Consider the following 18,105-nt stretch of genomic DNA (forward strand, 5'->3'; position numbering starts at 1 on the left):
GGTAGCCTTTGTCAGTACATGTTTGGGAACGTGGATGCAGAGACATATGTGGCCTTTACGGAACTACAAGTGCTCATGTCACCACTATGATTGGGGCATTAAGCCAAAAAATTAAAAATGCTCATTGCTGGAATGCCATTGAGAGCATTGTCATGGCTGCCTAGCTGGTGGCTTCCTCAGTTCATGTCTGATCTAATTGAGACTTGATGGTCAGCATGGGGATTAAACATACAAATAAAATCTGTTATCAACCACCTTGGTGTAGAGAGATAAAGCCCTGACTATGGTCTAGGTGGCATGGATTCCATTAGTGGCCCCAGTTGGCTGATGGTACTGGCAGGGAGGGTGGGTGGTGTGTATTCTGAGAGAGGAGGGAAGGAGATTGTCTTCTAGCCATCTTTCCCTGCCAGTGCAGTGGTATGAGCTCACATCCCACTGAAAGCAAGAGCTGGTCATTAAGGGGAATGTACTGGGGCTGTCCAAACCAGAGATGATGGCTGCAGTTCCTTGTTTGTGAGGGAGCACACGTGTGAAGAGTGAAGCATTAGGTATTCCTTGTGGTGATGCAGGTGTGTACATCACCATCTCTGGATGGGTTAGGGCTGTTAAAAAAAAAAAAAAAAAAAAAAAAAAAAACTGTCAATTGCCCGGACTGATGTGGGCAAGAGCCAAGTATGTACCAACTGCTTAGGTCACTGACTCCCCACCACTCATATAGGCTGTCATCCTGACAGTGTTGTACAGTGATTCCATAATACCAGGGAATGAATGGTCACATGTACAACTGGGGAAGCTTGATGGTCAGTGGCCAGTGTGGAGAAACAGATGCAAAAAAAATTGCATTACAGACATTACTATGAAAAAGTAATTAGAGAGTCTAAACTTAAAAGTTTGATTTCCTTTAAAAGTTTCACTGCTCTGAACATTTTTCTGTAAGGAAATTTAAAAGATAAAAGGAAACAAAAGGAAAGCAATAACTAAAAGTGTGTGTCCCAATAAATGTGTGTCGTCTTATTAAAAGGAAATAGATTGGGCTCATAGCCAGCCTTAGGCATAGGCCAACTAGGTGGCCGCCTAGGGCGCCGCTCTATTAGGGGTGCTTTTTCGGTATTTATTTGGTGTAGGTAGACCAGGATAGGGGCAGCGGGTGGTGTGGTGGTGGGGAGGGGGACACCATGGAGTCCTTTTGCCTAGGGCACCAGTTGACCTAAGGCCACTCCTGATTGGGCTGCTTTACATAAGATGATATAAAGACGTTTAGTGTAGAAGGATGTGAAATGGTGTCATTTTACTGTCTACCAAAATACATAAATTGTCAAAATACTATCAGCATGCCAATATTTTTTGAATAAACTGGGTGTGTTCATACACCATTACTTATTAGATGTAGTTAAAAAACAAGTATCATTTATTAAAGACACCTTTGATTTTTTTAAATAAAATTAAGGATGTGCAGTGGAAGGAAAACCTGTTTTGGCTGGTAATAGACGTTCACAGTCTATATACCAGTATTGAGCGCAAGTATGGAATGGAGGCTTTACAGTTTGCTTTGGGTGATAGCCCTGTAGCTATGTATATTACTGAATTAGTCGAGTTCAGTTTGAAGAATAATTATTTTGAATTTGATGGCACTTTAAAAATGGGGCACTGCAATGGATGCCTCTTTTGCACCTATGTATACAAACATTATGATGGATTATTTTGAAAATGAATACGTATGAGTTTTTTTTTTAAATGTACATGACTGTTATAGATACATTGATAATCTGATCTTCATCTTTCAGGGCGGATATGAAGAGACCAGAGAATTTCAGTGAACTAAATGCAAACAGGTTTGGTTTACAATTTGAAACTTCAGCCTGTGGCTCTCAAGTGTTTTTTTTTTTTTTAGATGTACATCTAATGGCTAATGCTAGAGATGGCATAACCATGACAGTACATAAAAAATTTGGTGATATAAATCATTTTTTACATGGTACGCATTTTCACCCACCCCACTAGATGAGGTCTTTGCCATTTGGAGAATTCGCACATATTAAACGGTTATGTAATGATTTGATTCTTGAAAGCGAATATGAAAAAAATGGCAAGGCTTTTTATTTCTAGGGGATATGATGAGATGGAAGTGAAAAGTTCTTTGTAAAGTAAAAAAAGAGAATGTCGGGTAAATTAGATATTCCAATGTTATTGTTGAGAAAGAAGAAAAGAAAAAATATATATATGGTAACCATGTATGATTTAAGTGATAAGGTAGTTAAAATTGTAGAAGAAAATTGGAAATATTTGCTTAGATTCAAAGAGTTTTCAGAGTTGTGTAAGGTGCCCACGTTTTCATTTAAAAGGAGTAGGAACATCAGACATATATTGGTACATAGTAAGTATGTAGCCCCTGGTCAAGATGTATATAAAGCACATTTCTAAGTCACATATTCATGTGGAAAATGTATCTCTCGTAAGTATGTTGTTCAGACTTTTAACCACATTAATGGTCATAAATTTGATGTACTGGGCAATTTTAGTTGTAATACAGAATGTGTAGTGTATGTTTTATGATGTCCCTGCAACAAGTTTTATGTGGGAGAAAGCGAAAGGGCTTTCAAGCTCCGTTTGCAGGAGCATGTTAGAGAGATTAAAAACCAGAGACTTGAAAGCCCTCTAGCACAACATTTTTTTTAGAATTTCACAGTAGTGATCCTACTGGTTTATAGGGCACCATTTTAGAAAAAAATAGAAAATTATGGGAGATTCACTGATGTTAAAAAAAAACTTTTATATAAGGAATCCCTTTTTATTTTGAAGTATGGGACTTTAACTCCTGCTGGAATTAATTGCTGGAATTAATGTCTTGTAATTGGAAAGTTTTACTATAGTGAGCTAATAATTGTCTAATTATAGAAAACTGAGGTGCTTAATTGTTCATTTATAGTATGTAAGGTGTGTTTATTTCAGTAGTCTTTACTCCATTGAAGGCATTGTATGCCGAGGCACTAGAAAAGACATTAAAAATTTTGGTGGTTACTGGATTGTTGTATTTGCCTTTTTCTTGGTGGTGTTCCTGAAATGTCTGTCTGTCTGCAATATATCATATTTTAGATGGGGTATGCCATTAAAATCTACATTTGCCACAGTATCAAAAGGCAATGAGAAAAAATGTGATATAAATTCAGAAGCAGGTCAGACTCCATTTGTAGTCTATCCACAAAAAAATCATCCATCAAAAGGTGGTATTGACGCAAGTAACTTCAGCATTGATGGCTAACTCTATTAACATGTGAACACGCCAAGATAACAGATGTCAACAGCCATGTTTCTGTATTAGTGTTCAGAAAAGCTACCACAGTTCATCCTGAAAAAAGGTGTCTGTGCAAAAGTATCAGAACAGCCTAATCAAGCAGATTAGGAATCATATGGACAAAATTGTTGCTGGGAAAAAACAGACCAATAATTTTGCACATACCTTGTCCCAGACATCTATTCCAGAGTAATTCCAGTTCACCAGACTCAGTCATACAACTACTACTTGTAAAATAACCAAGTAACCCTTTCTATTCAAAGCAAAGCAGGCTCCGAGAACAGTAACAGAAGGGGTTACCTAGCCTTAAATAGCATACTAAAAGCAAAATGCTAAAAGATAACCACATAACTAGGCATGTCAATCCAAGGAGACAGCACCCATTGGGAGATACAAAAAATCAAATATTCTCATTGCTTTCATTATAAAACAGGAATATATTAGAACTAAGGTCTTTCAAGGAATAATTCAGATATGAGGTGAAGGAAGATTAGTTCACTGAGAGCCCCTTAAATTATTATCGGAATAGAGCATTAATAAGACTTGGTCTTAATCCTGTTCATTTAGAACTAGAAGTTTACAAGTATTACAACTGTTAACAGTTAGTGAAAGGGAGAACAACTTAAAAGACATGCATAGTGAGCCAGCTGTATGCCTAGTCCCATCTTTGTCAAATTAGTCACACGGTAGTGCATTTAAAGTCATGAACTGCTCTTTTTTAAAGCCTGCACAGATATGTCCAGAAATATGTATTGATTATAGGTAGCTGTTGAGAAATTCTAATTGTAATATTATAATGCCTTTGTCAGGATAGACCAGCTTTCTATAGTCTGAGAAAATTGTAATTAAGATTCTGAAGTACTTTCCTGAGGACAAAAATATATTTTAGGTCCTCTAGAATTATTGGCCAATTCATTCTGGCTTTTTACTACCAATATTTTCTCTCCATCTGTGAAATGATTTAATTCGCTTTTCAATTTAACTACTTTTGTTGAAGTAGTCACAGATGAGGCTTTCACTTTTGAAGAATGGATTAGACGTAGTTCTGTATGCTGCATCACTGCCTGGACAATTAAATGATACAATCATGTTAAGCAAAATAAATGAAGCCAGTAAAGTAAACAGAATCAAAGACTTGAAATAGGATATTATGTTTATAAGTGCTTTTCTCAAGTTTCAGTAGTTTATATTAAGAGTGAGAGTACATGCTTAGCTTTAGTGGGGAGCTGGGAAGCACATTTTTCCATCTTGCTGGCATCTTGAAGAGTTTGAACAAATGAAGTTCATTATGAATTCTGGCTGTTTAATACAAAGTAGACTAGGCATTAGTCTTGGTTCCTAGCCATTAACCTGTCAATTTAAAGACCGGTATGAAGTCAGGCATTTATTGTTAATGTGTGTAACTCACACAGCTGTACTTCAGTGACTTGGATATTTCCTTTAGTTTGGTTCTATTGGATAGAGGTTCTTCGTGTTTCACTGTTGCAGTCATCACATTTGGGGTTATCCTGCCAGGGGTAGCCCTCAGTCGGCCTGAATACCAGAGGCTTAGTATTTCTGTGTCGGTTGCTATCGCTCAACTAACATGAGGTAGTCAGTGGTATAAAATTAGGCAGCCGATGCCATTACATCAGTCTTTCTTGCTGAGGAGCCCGAAACAGAAGCAGTTCGCACGAGTACCGGTCGGCCGATACCTGAGTTTTTGTTTCCGAATTGAAGTTGAAGTCTTCTAAAGCTAACTACCCCATTGGGAATCCTTTTTTCTTGCTCTAACCAATGTCAGAAAAAGTTAACAATTGTCTCACCTGTGGAAAGCAAATACCACACTCCTGCCATTGCTTTTTGCAGACCAAGAAATATTCAAATTTACCCATTCTTGGACGATTGCCTGATTCAGGCAGACAGTCAGGAAAAGCTGTTAACAGCACCTGACTTTTATAAAGGACCCACTGACCTCCCTGGGGTATACTATCAACGAAAAGAAATCAAAACTAGTCCCCATACAAAAAATTGTATTCCCGGGAGCAAGCCCGGACACAGCATCCCAGATGGCATTCCTTACTCTAGAAAAACAAGCCTACCTGACAGGCTGCTTCTCTCAACTAGCCACCAGAACCCAGTTAACCGCAAGGAAAATCCTGCAAGCTCTAGGGTTCATGGCTTCCTGCATCCTACTCATTCCATATGCCAGACTGCAAATGAGGAAACTACAATGGTATCTAAAAAGCCTTTGGTGTCAACACTCTCAAGCACTGGAAACTCTCATACCAATGATACCTTGTCTAAGGAAAGATTTTTTTGCTTGCAACCACAAGGGACTTCCCTTCTCACAACCCCACACCACCCAGACCCTCACCACAGATGCATCAGACTATGGCTGGGGTGCACACCTGGACGGCAGGTGCATTCAGGGCTATTGGAACCCACATCAAATGCATCTGCACATCAACCAAAAAGAGATGTTAGCTGATGTTCATCGTGCATAAAGCTGCAGTCATAACAGATGGGTTCTCCTGCCGTTAGGCGGGTCCTCGGTCGGCCGAATTCCAAAGTCTAGGTCCAGCGTCGGTTGTCGTCGCTTCTTCCCTGACGTCAGTGCGACAGGGGTATAAAAGAACCAGCCAACGCCATTTTCTTCAGTCTTTCTTGCCGCGCGGTGCCCAAAGCAGAAGCAGTTCGCAAGTGCCGGTCGGCCAGCTCCTGAGATTACGAAAAATTTGGAACCGAAGTCTTCTTAAAAGCTAAGTACCCCGTTGGGGAAACTTTTCTTGCCTCAGACCGATGTCAGACAAAGTTAATAATTGTATTTCTTGTGGGAAGCAAATACCGCATAAGGATTTCCATTCCCTCTGTATACCTTGTTTAGGCCCAGACCACGACGTCTCGGTCTGTCGCTTTTGTGCTACATTCAACAAACGCACTATTAAGCGTCGAGCGGAGTTCGCCCAGCATTTTTTTGGGAAAGCATTTAACTATACTATGTCGTCGGATACTCCGACTCCAGTTTTGTCCAAAAAACGCAAAGACAAGGACCGACACTCGAGGTCCGCGACCTCTACCGACACCACGCCAAAGCCGACTACACGTGGTCCGGTTCTCAGCGAGGTGCCTACGCAGCCCCTGATTACCGACGACACATCTTTGGCGGTGTCTCCTGTACCCGAGGTCGCAGGCTCCTCGGCCCACACCCCGACTACAGATACCGAAGCCACTCTTGGCGTTGAAACAGAATGTGGACAGGTCCACCTCCACTCAAGGTGTCTTCAGACCTTCCTCCTCTTTCTCCATTAAGGCTTTCACCAAGTCTAAAGCAACCATGCACCCTAAGAGACCAGCTATACAGGGCCCATCTCCAGGCCCTATGCCTAAGAAACAGATGCTTAAAATGGGTGAGGATTTAATTACTCTAATCAGAGGTTCTCAGCCACCTCCGGACAAAAGACCTAGAGTGGAGGAAGATTCCCCCTCCTCTGATCAGGGCTCCATTATTTCAGAACACTCTGATTATCAGGAACAGTCTTACTCCCCTTTTGAAGACTCTGATGCAGAGGAGTCTATTCCTTCTGTATCCCCCCCCTGAGGATTACTCATTTGGGGAAACTCTGCATACCTTAAGGGAACACTTCCACTGGGAAGGCCAGGATTATTCAGATTCCAAGAAAAGGCTCAGGGAATTTCTTTTGTTACCCCAGCACAGGCCTCTGGCTATACCTCCTGTCTTGGACATCCTAGATGATGTTTACTCGGAGGCCTACCTTAACCCGGACTCTCTTCCTCCAGCTCCAGTTAAGCCTGACAGGTACTACAGGGTTCCTGACTCACACCAATTTCTATACAAAAGCCATGCTGCTGACCTAGAAACCATCTCACAGGGGCCCAAGGGAGTTAAGGCCTCCATTGCCAAAAATCCATTGCCTTCCGAGAGATTCCAGATCCTTAGAAAGGTGGGGAAGAAAGGTATATACCTCGGCTACCTTATCCATGAGGGCCTTAAACTGTCAGTTTCATATGCTAAAATACCAGCAGTTTCTGTTATCTCAATTGAAAAGTAAAATGTCACAACCTGAACAACCAGACGTGAAGGAGTTGCAGGATTTGATGCATAGTGCAGAACAAGTGGGTAAACATACCTTACAATGTGGTTTTGATGCTCTAGAGGCCTCATGTAGAGCTGCTGTTACAGGCTCAGTCATACGTAGGCATGCCTGGCTCAAGGAACAAGCCTTGCCTGATCATGTCAAAGCTAAATTACTAGACGCCCCTCTTCAAAAGGATGTACTATTTGGGGCAAATGCTGAGGAAGTATTACGGAAAATGAAGGAAAAGGCTAAATCAATGCAAACTGTGAAAGAATTTCTGCAGGTTCAACCCCCACGTTTTAGTAGAAATTGGCCTTCCAAAAACTGGTCCTTTCCTGCCACAGACAGACCCCAAAGAGGCAGATACAGGCGCCCGAGGGGCAGAGGACAATCACAAGGATCGTACAGAGGCAGACAATGGCAAGCTCCTACACAGAGGTGGTGAGGGCAACTCGCAATCTTTCAGAAAGCAAACCCAATGACTTTCCCCTTTGCATGCCAACCAGGTCTCAAATGGCAGCCCCCTTAGGAGGAAAGCTGGCACTATTCTCAAAAAATTGGCATGTTGTCACAAAGGACAAATGGATCCTGGACATTATAAACAGAGGCTACAAATTCCATTTTCATACCCTTCCAAAAATGAGAGGCATGCCAAACCTGCCACACAATCAAAGGGCAGAGGCACAAAAGCAAATTTCAGATCTTATAAACATGAAAGCTATTCAAGAGGTACCTACACACGAACAAGGTCAAGGTTTTTATTCCAGGCTATTTCTGGTGCCAAGGAAGGGAAAAGATTGGAGACCTATTTTGGATCTTTCCATCCTAAACACATTCCTACTCGTACCAAAATTCAAGATGCTCACTCTACAGCAACTTCTTCCCATGCTGGGCAAGGAGTCTTGGCTGGTAACATTGGACCTCAAGGAGGCATACCTGCATGTCCCAATCAGACAAAATTGCAGAAGATACCTCAGATTTCTTGCAGGTTCAACCCATTAACAATTTTCTGCATTGCCCTTTGGCTTATCTACTGCGCCCAGAGTATTCATGAAATGCCTGGCATCAGTAATTGCCTACTGCAGACTTCAAGGGATACAAATATACCCTTATTTGGACGACTGCCTGATCCAAGCGGACAGCAAGCACATTCTTCTGAAACATCTGGCTTATGTAATAATGTTATTAAACTCTCTGGGATACACATTCAACAAAGAGAAATCAAGATTAATACCATCTCGGAAGATAATTTTCCTGGGTGCCAAGCAAGCCTCAAACAAATCGTCATCACAACAGATGCCTCGGACTACGCCTGGGGGGCGCACATGACAGACTGGTACATTCAGGGCAAATGGTCCCAAAAAGAAAAGCACCTTCACATCAGTCAAAAAGAAATGCTATTATAGCTTTCAAGGACCTTCTACAACCAGGCCAACTATTGATAAGAACGGACAACACCAGTTATGTGGTACATAAACAAGCAGGGAGGAACACATTCTTATCCCCTATGCAGACTGGCCATGTCACTTTGGAACATGGCCATGGACTTACAAATGGAACTACAAGCACAGTACTTGCCAGGCAAGGAAAACGCGCTGGCAGACAACCTAAGCAGGAATATGAAAGATCCACACGAATGGAAGTTGCATCCAAATGTTTTTACAGAAATAATCCAAGAATGGGGAAGGCCAGACATAGATCTCTTTGCCTCCCACAAAAATCATCAATTGACAAAATTCTGCTCAAGGATCTTCCATCCAAAGGCCTGGAGAGTGGACGCTGTCTCTCTCAGTTGGACATCAATGACAGTTTATGCCTTCCCGCCTCTTCCTCTGCTGCTCAAAGTCCTATTGAAGACCAGAGCAGACAGACCAAAGATGATCCTCATTGCTCCGGACTGGCCAAGGCAACACTGGTACGCATTCCCCACCATGGACCCTGCCTCTTCTGACTCAGCACAGCTTCAAAACTCTTCACAGTCAGCTGAAAACACTCAATCTAGCCGCATGGAAGATTCCTTAGCATCGCAGCAGGTCCTACTCTCCAAGGAGGTGCAGGATGTCATTTTGGAGGCCAGAAGGCCATCAACTAGAAAAGCTTACTCTGCAAAATGGAAACGTTTTTGTGTCTGGAATGAGAAAAAGGGCCAGAGCCCTGGAAAACTGAATTTACCTCAAATACTACAATATTTGGCTGAACTGCTAAGCAGTGGACTTTCGTTCTCCTCCATCAAAATCCATGCCTCAGCCATTTCTGCAGAATACAACGCTGATCCACCTTTATTCTCTCACCCTCTATTAAGACAGTTCCTCAGAGGGGCTAAGAATTTAAGACCTCCAAGGAAACAACCAATACCTGCTTGGGATCTTAATTTCATTCTGGAAAAACTGACTTTGCCTCCTTTTGAGCCAGCTGCCTCATCAGATTTACAATATTTGTCCTGGAAAACAGCTTTCCTTCTGGCTATCACTTCAGCTTGTAGAGTTTCAGAACTACAGGCTCTTATGGCTGTCCAGCCTTTTATCATCTTCCATCAGGACAGAGTTTCATTACGAACCAACCCGTCCTTTATGCCTAAAGTGGTATCCAGGGTAGCTTTAAATCGGGCCATACAGTTACCTACTTTTTATCCTAATCCTCAAAACAAAGGGGAGAGATTACTACATTTCTTGGACATCCACAGATAACTGTGTTATTTGGACAGAACAATACCTTTCAGAAAATCAGAACAGCTTTTTGTGGCCTATGCGGTAGGAGCTCAAGGAAAGCCAATTTCCAAACAGACAATCTCAAAATGGATAGCCCACTGCATATGCTTTTGCTATTCCTTTCATGGCAAAACTGTACCTACAGGCATTAGAACTCATTCCACCAGGGCCACAGCCACCTCTGCAGCCTTCCTCAGAGGAGTTCCTACCAATGATATTTTGGAAGCAGCCGCTTGGAGTTCTGTGCATACCTTCTCCAAGCACTACAACCTACCATTATAATCCAAATCTAGTGCAGGCTTTGCCACTGCAGTCTTGCAGGGCATTTTGGCTCCTAGTTCCACCTAGTGCCTACCACCCCTTTCTTAGCTTTGGGATTCTACCCATCTGTTATGACTGCAGCTGTATGCACGATGAACATAGTACAGTTTTGTACCTACCATAAATGTAGATGTTCGAGTGCTAATACAGCTGCAGTCCAGGTTTCCCTCCCTCCTTCCCCTCTAGGGGTATTCTTTTATAGTGTATTTGCTTGCAACTACTATTTTTTGATTATATTGCATTGCATTACTACATAATTTTATGTATTGCCTTCCTTCTGGGGGCACCTGACATCTGGGGCAAGAAAAACTGAAGAAAATGGCGTTGGCTGGTTCTTTTATACCCCTGTCGCACTGACGTCCGGGAAGAAGCGACAACAACCGATGCCGGACCCAGACTTTGGAATTCGGCCGACCGAGGACCCGCCTGACAGCAGGAGAACCCATCTGTTATGACTGCAGCTGTATTAGCACTCGAACATCTACATTTATGGTAGGTACAAAACTGTACTTTCAGCATGCCCTGCCAGCCTTCAGACCCCTACTCTCCCTGGGGCCTCTAATGATCAAAACAGACAACACCACAGTGATGTGGTATATCAACAAGCAGGGAGGGGCTCACTCATATCCTCTCTGCAGGCTTGCCATGACCCTTTGGCACATGGCCTCAGACATGCAACTACACCTAGCACAATTCCTGCCAGGCTCTCTAAACACTCTGGCAGACAACTTAAGTAGAAACCTGCTAGACCTACATGAGTGACAGGTAGACCACAGAACCTTCACCCTTGTAACCCAGAAATGGGGCACCCCGAGGGTTGACCTCTTTGCCTCCCACTCCAATCAGCTCAAAGTTCTGCACCAGGGAACCTCACAGCAAGGCCTGGAAAGTGGATGCTCTATCCTTCCAGTGGGCAAACCTGTTGGTGTATGCATTTCCCCCTGTACCACTCACATCAAGTGCACTATTCAAAATAATGGAGGAAAAACCAAGGGCAGTCCTTATTGTCACAGACTGGCCATGCCAGCACTGGTGCCCACTGCCGCTCAGCCTGTCACCCCTGCCAACATGGCACCTACCTCAGATCCCAACACTCTTGACCCAGGGGAATGGAGAATTCATGCATCCCCAATTGCAGACCCTCAACCTGGCAGCCTGGCTTATTCCCTGACCACCCCTCAAGCTGCCAGCCTAAGAAAACAAGTCATAGAATGTTATACATGAGGCCAGATGCCCCAGCACTAGGAAATCCTATGCTGACAAGTGGAAAAGATTTTGCACCTGGATCCAGGCTAAGGGAGCCAAAATGGCACAGCCCTCCCTACCTCTCATCCTGAATTACCTGGCCAGACCTATACACAGGGGTCTATCCTTCTCTTCTATTAAAATCCATGCCTCTGCCATCTCTGCTCATTACAGCACAGAGCCTTCTCTCTTCTCACACACTCTCAAACAGTTCCTAAGAGGGGCTAACAACTTAAGGACACCCAGAAGGGCTCCTACCCCAGCTTGGCACCTTAACTTTGTGTTGGAAAAGCTCGTCCTACCCCCCTTTGATCCTGAAGCTTCAGCAGAGTTAAAATTTCTCTCTTGGAAAAACAGCCTTGCTTCTGGCCATCACTTCAGCTAGAAGAGTATCAGAGCTACAAGCACTCATGGCTGTAGAAACCTTCATCATTTTCCATGCTGACAGTCTCACTCAGGACAAACCCATCTTTCATGCCTAAAGTGTCCAGTGTGGCGCTCAACCAATCCATATATTTGCCCACCTTTTTCCCTAACCCACAAAACAAGGGGGAAATTACCTAGATTAAAGAAACTCCAGCTCTATTCAGTAGCATACCGCCTGCTCAGAGGCGATTTGTGCCTAACATATAGGGCCATGTCCAACCAAGAACTGATGGACATGCTCCATCTCAAAAAATCCAGATCCACCAGAACCACGCGAGCTAAAGATTTCAACCTCTGCACAAATATGAATAAAACATGCTGGAGGGATAGATTCATAACACAGAGGTTACCCGTACTCTGGAACAAAATCCCAGTTCATGTGAGACACAGCCCTTCATTGGCACTGTTCAAGAAAAATCTCGATGCATGGATGGGAGATTGTACGTTTATCCCAGGAGTCACCTCAGTGTCACTACTAGACAGAGGCATAGTTTACTAAATAATGGGGTCCCACGTGTCACTACTAGAGGCGCAACTATATAATACGGGGTGGCGTAAGCCACATCATTGTTGGCTAGGCTTGTAAATGCCCCAGGGCAGATAGCCTAGTACACTACTATGAAACTATGAAATGATTCTGCACTCTCTAGATGTGTACAGACAGCTCAGATTCTATCTGGACAGGACTAAATCTTTCAGAAAAACTGATCAATTGCTAGTCAGCTTCACAGCAGGAGCAGAGAGCAAGGCCATATCCAAACAATCTCCAAATGGATAGCACACTGTATCCATTTCTGCTACAGACAGCACGGGAGACCATCCCCAAAGGGGTTCAGGACACATTCTACCAGAGCAACCTCCACATCTGCAGCCTTTCTCAGAGCGGTCCCCACCAGGGACATCCTGGAGGCTGCAGCATGGACATCTGTTCATACCTTCACCAAGCATTGCCACCTGCCTATATTCTCCAAATCCAGAGCAGGCTTTGCCACTGCAGTCTTGCAGGGCATCCTAGCCATCCCACAGTCTTCTTGACTGCCTCCACCCTTCAGCTTTGGGAATCAACCGAAATGTGATGACTGCAACAGTGAAACACGAAGAACATAGTACAGTTTTGTACACTTACCATAAATGTAGATGTTAGAGTGTATTCACTGTTGCAGTCCTGGTTTCCCTCCCTCCCCCTTGTCTGTGTCTCTTCCTCTCTCCTTACAGGGATTTTTTGGTATTTACTTTCTACTAGTGGTGTTCTTCCACCATAACCTAGCTCCCTGTTTGGGGGGCTCCTGACAGGACAAGAAAAACTGATTTAATGGCGTCTGCTACCTGATTTTATACCACTGACGACTTGACGTCGGTCATGGAGAGACAGCAACCTATGCAGAAATACTAAGCCTCTGGTATTCGGGCTGACTGAGAGCTACCCCTAGCAGGATAACCCCAAATGTGATGACTGCAACAGTGAATACACTCTAACATCTACATTTATGGTAAGTGTACACAACTGTACTTTTCCAGGATTGTCCGCAGTAACAGATTTTGCAGAGTTTGCCTTCCACAGGATATAGTGCAAATGATGGTTGATTTCTTATACTGCTGATTAAAGCCAGATCTTAAACTGCCTAGAGTTTCCTCATAGGTCTGGGTTTATATCCATCTTCATTTTAATAGTACTAAATGTTAAACTTTACATGTATGTATGAAAGCTACAATGAGATCTCAAAAACCTTAAAAACTATGACAAGCACTTTTCTTTTTTTTTTTAAACACCTTTATTAATTTATTGCTTAAGATTTAGGCAAACGTACATTAACAGAAAAAAACACATTGTGTGACTAAGCAGGTCAGTTAGCCAGACATCACTCCCAAGCTGAATCTAAAAAAAAAAGTCCAGGAAGATTTGCTCTACCATGGAAAACAAACGCATATCTTTTCTTACATAAATTGCTGAATTCTTGCCTTCCCTTAAACTTTACTCCTCCTAGGTGCTGAGATACCAGATGGCTAGAGGGTTCTGAGCTTCCCAAAAAACATAAGTTGCCTGCTTTTTTTTTTTTTTTATACTATTTACTGCACTTTTTATTGTGTTCTGCCTACTTAATACTGTAAACTAAACAACACTGGTTGTACTGCATTTGTCTGCTTTACTCTGTTAAATTATATTTAGTTGCTGTTTTCACTGTTACAAAGCTTTTTTGCTACTTTTCACTGTTTGCAAAGCATCTGTTCTGTTTGTTCTATTTTCCCACAAAGTAGTGTTTTAAATAACTGAATTGGTTCTTGCTGAAAACATTCTTTAGTGTCTCTTTGCTGTTTTTTTGTTTAAAACATTTTTAGTGTCTCACTGCTGTTTAAAACATTTTTTTGTGTTTCCCGCCTAAACTAGTGTAGCTAGTAGCTGTAACATAGTCCAGATACAGGTGTGCTGCATCTGGGTCTGTTGGTAGTGGCTGTTGTATTCTGAGCACATTTTCAAGCCATCTTTGATTGGAAGGGGCCCTTTTGCACCCTTGTAAAAGTGCACTGATTGGAACCTGTCTGGTGAAGTGTGATTGGCCTAGGGCTTGGAGTAAGCACCCTCATTGTTTTTTTTGAGTTTTTTAAAAACTTTTTAAGTTTTTACCTTCTAATATTTAAGCCCTGCATTTCAGCAGGTTTCTGCTCGTTTGCACGTTGCACAGTACCGCACTGCCATGCAATTGTGCACCATAGCTGGGCAGATAATTTTGACAGTTTTTCCCTTAAATACAGCTGTGGTACATTAGTGTAGTCCTCATCTTTAGTATATCTCCAGTCTAAGAAGTATTGCCAGTGAACTGTGACCTAGTTAACCACCAGCTAAAAACCCCATCTACAGAGCACCTCCTAGATCAGTCCTGAAAGCACCCCTTTTGTGATAACAGTTCTTCAAACCTAGCATTATGGACAATTGGACTACCCTAGTTTCTCCTGCCAGCTTTCTTGACTTGGGTCTTTTGAGGCAGTGTAGCAACTGCCTCACGTACATTGACAGCCCTCTATTAAGTCACAATAGTAGAGTGTGAGAGATGCATCTATCTAGCCCTAAGTAACACTGAAGAGGTTGTCAACTCACCCACCACCACTCATGCACATAGTACCACTACTCATACACATAGTATGCACCCAGCACATAAATCAACATGCACAGAGGTTCTCTCAAAAAACTTACTGAAACACCAGAGACCTCCAAAGCAAATGATTGTTACAAATAACACAGTTCACATAGCATCCAAGACGCACAGCAACACCAGTGTCTCACCTATCAACCCCTGAAGGCATAACACTCAAAAACCTAATGTTCTTGTCATTGGAGACTCCATAGCGAGACACATGGATGTCTCACCAGGTTAGATAAGGAGAAAGTCACTGTCGGTTGCCTGTCCAGTACCAAGACTCATTAAATCACGCATGCACTCAGGTCTCTCAGCAACAAGTACTATTATGACTCTGTCATAGCTCGTGTTGGAGAGAATGAGCTGAGATATACCTCACTAGACTATGTGAAGAGAGACGAGATTGAGCTCTCGGAGTATGTGTCCCAGGCAGGTATGTTCCTAGCCTTGAACAGCATACATCTCACCTAGAATAATGCCACGGTATAAACAAAAAATGATTGATTACAGTAATTAGCTTAGTTTTTGGTGTCATTCAAAGGAGATCCAGTTTGTCAGCCTGGGATAACATGGTCAACAAATCTTGCTGCTTTACCAGAGTGTTTGCACCTGGCACCATTAGGCATTTGATTGCAGGCAAAGGCTCTTGCCTCCACCATAGTGCCTTTTTTAAGCAAGGTCTCAAAAACAAAATTGCTGATGTGAAAATGCCCACCCATAACAAAATAAGGGTTATGCTGCTAAACGCTAGGAGCTTAAAACAAAAACTGCACACCCTGGAAACACTTCTATCACTGGAGGATGTAGATGTCTGTGCATGTCTGTGCAGTCACAGAAACCTGGCTCAAGGCCTCTGAGAGTACCCCAGCCTTGCAAGGCTACAGTGCCTTCCATAACTTCAAAGTGCAAAACAAACGTGTGAGACCCAAAGGAGGCAGTGTTTCTGTCCATATTAGAGAGGGAGTCACCTCCCGACTAGTTAGACTGGACAAACTCCATGGAGTTACTCCAAGTTCAGATTTTTGTGGTTAACAACCCCATTCAAGTCATAGCTAGTTATAGATCCCCCTCTATGGATCATGATGTGCACGAGGCCTACTTGACCAAACTGGAGTCAGTCCAAATATTGCCAAACACTCTGGTCATGGGGGATTTTAATTCTCCCACCATCAACTGGGAAACCTACTTGAGCCCTAAGTCACTAGTGCAGAAGTTTATTGACTTTGTTAAATCGAATGCCTTTGAGCAAATTGTTCAAACCCTAACAAGAGGTGCAAACATACTAAATCTGGTCCTCACTAACATAAACAGATGCACCACTGCAACTGTCAGACCCTCTAAATCTGACCACAAATCAGTTGTCTTCGGACTGGCACTAACAGCAGAACTCACAAAGGGCAAAGTCAGACTAAAAACCCTTACCAAAGCAAACTATACCTTCCCAGGGGAGGGTGTAAATGCATTCCAAGCCTCACCCCCCAGCTGGAAGTGGTAACTACATCAAAGCTTACACTAAAGCCCTGTACGGTCACTAGTGTAAGTGTATAGACTTGGCTGTTCGAGACAATCAAAGCTAGAGCTCCCAGTAACAAAAAAAAAAAAAAAGCTGCCCTAGTGGACATCCAGCATCAACAAACTTTACAACAAATGCAAAGAGTTGCTGTCTAAGAAAACGAAGTCAGGGCCCCAGGAATGGAACTACACTCTTTTCAACCTCAACAGGTGACTAAGACAACATGCCAAATCCTCTAAGGGTAACTTTGAGAAAAACTTAGCAATCACAGCCAAGGATCATCATAAGGCCTTTTACCGCTACATACGTAGCCTAAAGATAGAACCCAAGCATATGCAGAACTAGTGACTAACAGTATCACACAAACTGATCATGCAGAGATAGCAAGCCTGCTTACAGATTTGGTGAAAATTTCACTCCCTTATCTCCTCCAAACTTATCACAAACCTTAGCCCCAACCCCCCACCCTACATATCCAAAGAGCAGGTCATTAAAGCCTTGTCTAGGGCAAAAAATACAGCCTGTATAGGACCAGAAGACATCCCAGGCTGTCTTCTAAACAAACTAAAACATGAACTAGCATCACCATTATGTTCCCTATTTGATCACAGCCTAACCACTGGTTTTGTTCCTGCAGAATGGAGAACAGCAACAGTTATTCCCCTCCATAAAGGTGGCTTCGCAACAGACTCAGGGAATTATAGACCCATAAGTCTAACCAGCCTCATCTGTAACTCCATGAAACATATCATCATGGACCTCATAAATAAAGACATACTGTAGGCGACCTCTAAACCCAGGATCCGAACCAATTCAACCTCATCAAGGGCAGATCCTGCCTGTTAAACCTGGTGGATTTCTTTGAAAATGTTACCAGTGTCATTGGTGAGGGCAAATATGTGCACACAGCATACCTCGACTTAACAAAGGCCTTTGACACAACCCCACACTCGGGCATTGCCGATAAGCTTAGCAAACTGAATGTAAACCCCTTGGTTGTAAGACGGGTTGCCAGCTGGCTCACAAACCAGTCACACACACTCGGTGGGTGACCCCACATCACTCAGCAGACCTGTCACTGGCGGGGTGCCACAAGGGTCATTGCTGGGTCCCCTACTGTTTGGTAAATACCTCTCCGATGTTCAGGCCAAAGCTAAGGGGCTGTAGCTGACCAAGTCTGTGGATGACTGCAAACTGGGTGCAATTATTGAATCCCCAAATTATGTCAGTATACTTCAGGAGGGTCTTACACAGACCAACGATTGGTGCCTTAGTCACAGTCTCAAAGTGAATACAAAGAAATGCATAGTCATTTCCTTCAGTGAAAACAATGTCCCTTCACACTATCCAGTTAACAATACCCTATGGGCCTATGAAGTGGTAAGAG

At 42.9% G+C, this 18,105-nt stretch overlaps 1 protein-coding gene across 1 annotated transcript in view; it reads left to right on the forward strand.

Moving 5' to 3' along the window:
- Nucleotides 1-3,018, forward strand: part of LOC122800867 (PHD finger protein 13-like) — a 314,375-nt gene extending 311,357 nt beyond the window's left edge. The window contains exon 7 of the transcript XR_006364652.1: nucleotides 1,785-3,018. The gene's annotated coding sequence lies outside the window, so the exon portion shown is untranslated. The remainder of the gene's footprint in view (nucleotides 1-1,784) is intronic.
- The last annotated feature ends 15,087 nt before the right edge of the window (nucleotides 3,019-18,105 follow it).

The sequence above is a fragment of the Protopterus annectens genome, chromosome 4.part1 (genome assembly GCF_019279795.1).
Source record: "Protopterus annectens isolate FY-2018-M chromosome 4.part1, PAN1.0, whole genome shotgun sequence".
Taxonomy (NCBI): Eukaryota; Metazoa; Chordata; order Ceratodontiformes; family Protopteridae; genus Protopterus; species Protopterus annectens.